Source organism: Ptychodera flava, chromosome 12 (assembly GCF_041260155.1).
Source record: "Ptychodera flava strain L36383 chromosome 12, AS_Pfla_20210202, whole genome shotgun sequence".
Classification (NCBI taxonomy): domain Eukaryota; kingdom Metazoa; phylum Hemichordata; class Enteropneusta; family Ptychoderidae; genus Ptychodera; species Ptychodera flava.
In genome coordinates this window covers 22,591,501-22,597,500 of record NC_091939.1, presented here as the reverse complement: position 1 = coordinate 22,597,500, position 6,000 = coordinate 22,591,501, and positions in this window count along the sequence as shown.

Genomic DNA, 6,000 nt, shown 5'->3' with positions numbered 1-6,000 from the left:
CCATACATGCAGACATACTGACCTTAAGTGGTCAACAGCCCCTAATGGTGTGCATCCCTGTTATATCCCAGGTTGAACGTGTGACCTTTCCCCTGCAGTGCGACGTTCAATCGGTCACCTCGTACTACTATTTCGTTTTCTGAAATCACATACTGCTTTGACTCACTCATTTTACGTTGTCAAGATGACATTGTACCTGAATATTGACATCCATGGAACAACTGAGAAACATTACCATAGCTGTCATAATTTGCCATGCCATGTCCTCCCTCCAAGTTTCAGGGATAAACCATGATTTCCTGGGACGGGGGTGTTTAAAACGAAACAAAATATGTTGGGATGAACCTGAGGTGTATCAAATTTGCAAAATATATACGCATGACCCAATCCTAAAGTAAAGTTTAACATTTTGGCAAAAACGTACATACCGTACGCAGAAAAATTATCAAATTTGCACACCTAACTTTGAATAGTCCCATCCTTATTACTGATGGTCTAGCCCTACATTTCCACGAAACGTGGCTCTTGTAGTTTCATTCAAAAGCAACAGTGCACCTTGCATAAAAGTGCATGTATTAGCATAAAGTTATTAATGTTGTATCAGTCTCTCAGTAAATATACAACCTTTAGATTTCTTTAGATATGAGCTATACATACACACACACATATATACATATATATATACATATATATATATATATATATATATATATGTGTGTGTGTGTGTGTGTGTGTGTGTGTGTGTGTGCGTTTGTGTATGTATGTATGTATGTATGTATGTTTGTTTGTATGTATATATGTATGTTTGTATATATATATATATATATATATATATATATATATATATATATATATATATATATATATATATATATATACTTGTTTAGTTCAAGATCAGCTGGAGTAGAGTGCTCAATACTAGAGTAGAGCTAAATACACAACAATATATATATATATATATATATATATATATATATATATATATATATATATATATATATACATATTGCATAGAACAATATTTTTGTGTGGCCTATACATTTGAAAAGAATGGAATAGATCGGTATCTTCTGACAATTTAAATACTTTTTTCAGTGATTGTGTTTGTTGAACCTTTTTATGATATACGTCTGGTGAAAACAAAATGTTAACTTGATCTCCTGATATGGAATGAACATGAAGAGGTGTTTGTGCAATCTTAAATGTAGCTCATGTACCACCACAGACAAAAGAAAAATCGTGATTTTTGGTCAAACTTGCTGGTTAAAAAATCACTTTCAAGTATTATGCAACTTGCGGGCCAGCGTTTACAACTTCAATGATGAAAATGCAATAATGATTCTCGTTCATAAACATGAATATTAATCAGGGGTCACCACATACATGTGTGGAGTACACAAACGCATGACCTCAAACCGGCAGATATCTTTTTCATTCGGAGGAGCAGCTTTCTCCTTGATAAACTCTCCAGGGAAATGTGTATTTTTGATTTCACAAAAGACAGATCTGTAAATTTTCTCATATCAATCTTTAGATCAGTAATAAATTGCAGGCTTTTGAGAATCCGAAAACATTACCTGCCGGGATGCGTTTTCTTTCTCAACACCTTCCGACCTCGTCAAGACATTCGGCCTCAGCGAAAGAAGTATTTCTAAATTCCATCTTGCCGTCTTTTAACATTGTCTTTGTTCTCCTGATCGACTAAAATTTTATGTAGGTGACATCAAAGGACTATACCCTAAGCTATCATTGATAATTTTGTTAACTCGAACAAAGTGGAAAATCTCGTGACTTTTAAGTGCCTCGATATGGTATACTAACGACCATAAAAGTGACGCTAAAGTAATAATTGCGTCGAGCTAGGGAAACCCGTGATATCCATTCATAGTATTATGGTTTAGTTTTTAGGTTTGTATCAACCAACCTGAAAGACTTGTCAAAATCATTATTCCCATGAATGCTTTTATTTTACCAACCAATCTTAATAGAGACTTAGAGACTATAAGATTTTGAGCATAGTGACTATTTTGATGTTAACATGTGCAAATTCAGTGCAAATATGAGCTGCAGTACACTAAGGTCGGGCCTACCTCATATCGCCTTTGGATCTGTGTTCCCTTTTTCGATATCGAAGTATCGAAGACAGTAGTTTGTTTATTTTGATATTTATCACAGTGACTGACAATTTTTGTTTGGTCTGTCACATCCTGTCATAGAGTCTGACAAATTTATCAGAGTCGTGTATATTTCTATCACAATATCGGTGATAAGAAAGTATATGGAAAATGATAAGATAAAGGTACAGATATATCGACAACTTGTTCTGTTACTGTGAGAGGGACCGTCGTTGTTTGACCGACAAATACACGTGGTTTGTGTGCTCCCATGCATCGGTCGCGAAAAATTAATAATGACATATACTGTGACGAAGACAATAAAAATTGTTGCTGGTCGTGACATTGATTACGTTGATAATGACCATGACAATGATAAGATACCGCTTCTATTAGTTACTGCATTATACAACGATAGTAATTGCGAAAACAGTTCGCGATATAATCAGTCGAGACGCAAAAACAAAAGCTACCCTTCCGAGTCGGTTGCCCTGAACAAGAATTACTTTTCTAAAAAATAAATAATGTCTTGATCAATAAATTATGGGAGGGGTTAATATGAAAGGTTCATGAATTTAAATAAGTCAATAGAATGAGATACTTTAATTACAGTCAAAGCGTATCCGTATTTCACAATGGCAAGCACAAACTTTTGGTTGTTTAGGATGTGCAAGTCTACAGCAGTAAGTCACTTGTGCTATTGTACAGAAAAACACGTCAGCTCTCAGTCGTCCGGGATGTTGGTCATGCATATTTCGGGACACATATTTTACTTAAAGTATCCGGTCTTTTAGTGGGAGAAAAAAATTAATAAGTTTCACGCTAAGGTTATCCTGATATTTACGTAATACATGAATAATACAATAACAATAACCAACCTCAAAGACTGTTATACCAAAAACTTTTCACCAGTTTACTTCATATGTTCGTGACCAGCTATCGCTCTTGCGTGCATCGCATGCTGTGAATTTGGGAACAATCCAGTCGTACGATGGTGTATTGCTTAAATGATACTCAATAATGCGGAGGGGTTATGATAATTTCAAAATCAATGTGAAAATATATATAAGCCCCATATGCAATTAAATTAAGCCCATGATAAAACAGTGAAAGTACAAATAGAGAATATAATATACTAGAATATAATCAACTGATTCAGCAAGAGTTGGAGGTCTTGCCGAACCGTTGTGTTGTTGCTTTATTTCGAAGATGCTATAGCTGGGGGTATTGTTTGTGATGATATGGTCACGGTGTCACAGGCTAGTATATCGGTTGTAATCTTTATTTCGCTCAGCTATTGGCAGTCCGGGTCAGCTCCAAAATTGGAGACGCTATACCATAATATTTTTCCCCTCTCATTAGCCAATCAGCGACCAGCGCGCCATCAGTAAAAATTATATTTCCTGGCAACCTCCACATGCGTCCTTCGTTACGTACGCCATACTGTGTCGAACTCCCGCGCGGTATTCTGTCATAATGTCGAACAGTTGTGTGGCCACTCTGTCAAAACACAATTTCAAAATCGCGTACCAGTTTTATTCTGGCTAAGACAACCAAACCCCATATATCGCTGTGATTCCAGACTCTGGCTTGAAGTCCTGCGAAATATAAATCGTGTACCTACACAGATCGTTCAGAATACCCCATTTGTATCGGAGATGGCAGCGATACAAATTCTACCGTATGGGGAACAGTTGTGTGGCCACTCTGTCAACACATTTTCAAAATCGCGTACCAATTTTAGTCTGCGTTTGACAATACAAAACAGGTACGTTTTAAAGCTCTGACATTGCTCTTTCTTGCAAAATTTTATACGCGTACCTACACAAATAACCTTTATAACAGTATTTCTAATAGAGATGACGAACATCCACAAAATGATTCTCGGTACTTGAGCGAAATCGATAAACTGGGGGTAGAAATGAATCGTCAATATTTCGAATATTTGTTCACTAATCGGACTCCTTGTTGGACATGACCTTCTGCAGAACACGTGGATTATGTTGACTGTCGAAATTCGTCGAAATTCACAAGACAGGGGCTTAATAAGCGGCCCAAAACTGCCGATCACACTTGGTGGGTAATTTGTGACCCAGCGTGACCTGTACTTTATTAATGATGTAATCTGGTCGATGATTGGCTAAATGCCGGAATACATTATCATAATGAGTCTCCAATTTTGGAGCTGACCCGGACTGATTGGAGGAACAGCAGCAAAAAACAAAATGACGAGGGGGAGACAGGGTTGAACTGATCCGAATAAAAAGAGAACGACGCGAAATCCGAGTTATAACAACGCAGTAGAGGAACAGGATAAAATAAATGCTATATGTGTCCAGTGAAAATGACTCCTATAATAACACTAGGGTAGGTTGCAGACGAGAATTTATTCCACATTTTACTCATGTGTATGCAGACAATCTAATAATTTAAATACGACATGCGTTCATAGGGTGCATCATTCAAGCTTCAGAGGTGGATATCGGAACGAGGTCAGACAAATTGTCGTCTGCCAATTTTTTGCGGTATGAGCATGCGTATTTTTCTCACCTCGGTGAACTAAACTTATTTCAATTTAGGCGTTTGTGTAAATTCGGCTTGTCGTAACGTATCAAAGCTAAAAAGGTCAAAATATTTACTTCGCATTTTTGGTTGTGACAACCCTCCCAACGTCATCTCATGACCCATTCCTTAAATTCACCGGGCCTGCGACGGAATCTTTTTCCACGTGTAGTCACGTGACTTTCGTTTGAGAAAACGTCACACTGAAAACATAATTGGTTGCATTGATTAATAATTACAAGCCGTTCTCGGATTATATCACACTTCAGACGACTACCACGATGTTTGAAACCATACACTTTACCGTTGAAAAGCTAAACATCGAAGGTTTTCCTATATTTGGTGTCACTTCAGCGATATTTTATTTGTTGTCTTGTTGCTTGGTTCCTCGCAAGTTCTTCTTTCAACCTTTTACACAGTTACATGCACAATTTGCCTTTACCAATATTAACATAGCATTGCAAAGCTGTTGAACCGTTTGAAACTGGGACGCAGGCAAAGTTCAGAAGACCGTCCCTCCGTGGGTGGAGGGACGGTGTTCAGAAGAACTGATTGGCGTCCGTATATGTGTAGTGGGAGGTACCACCCGTCAGGAGGTACGGAGTTGATCTCGTCAAAAGACATGAAACACATGCAAAATACTTTCAGTGTGTCTACACAGAACAGCCAATTAGAGAACGCTTGTTGAGAGACTAGTTGTAACACTGGCATATAAACCTGCTTTTCTCAGTTTTCTCGCTAGACACCGATGTCTGCCGAGCGTCGTCTGGAACCTAGAGATTTTGAAAAAACTAGAGATGACCTATTCCTAGTATTTATCAATGGTTGATCGGCTACAATCGTTTTCTTACTTCATTTCATTTGAAGCTTCACAAGTTGTTTCAACACAAGAACGAATGGTTGTCCTACATTACATTGATTTCAAAATGTGTACACACTTCGAGGTTGACTTGAAGTATAATTACTATATGCGATGGTCCTTGGAAATACGTTTATTTGGCGAGACTGTGTACATCTTTTTTTCCTGTCCAGGTCTTATTTTCCGAGCACACTGCTTTGCCTTTTTGGGGAGCAAGTTTTTTCTCTTTAGAAAAGACGGTTAAACTAAACTTGTTAGCAGAGGGATTAAGTACTGTTACGGTGTTTTAAAACCTATGCGCAGGGCTTCATGTGATTATCAATATCATCAAATAGTATCATTATTACTGTAAAAATCAAAACCCAAGACATACCAATCCCAAAAATTCGATAGACTTTCAATGTTTATTTTGGTGAACTATTTAGACGATCAACGTTTTTTTTGTTTGTTTTTTTATTGAAAAAA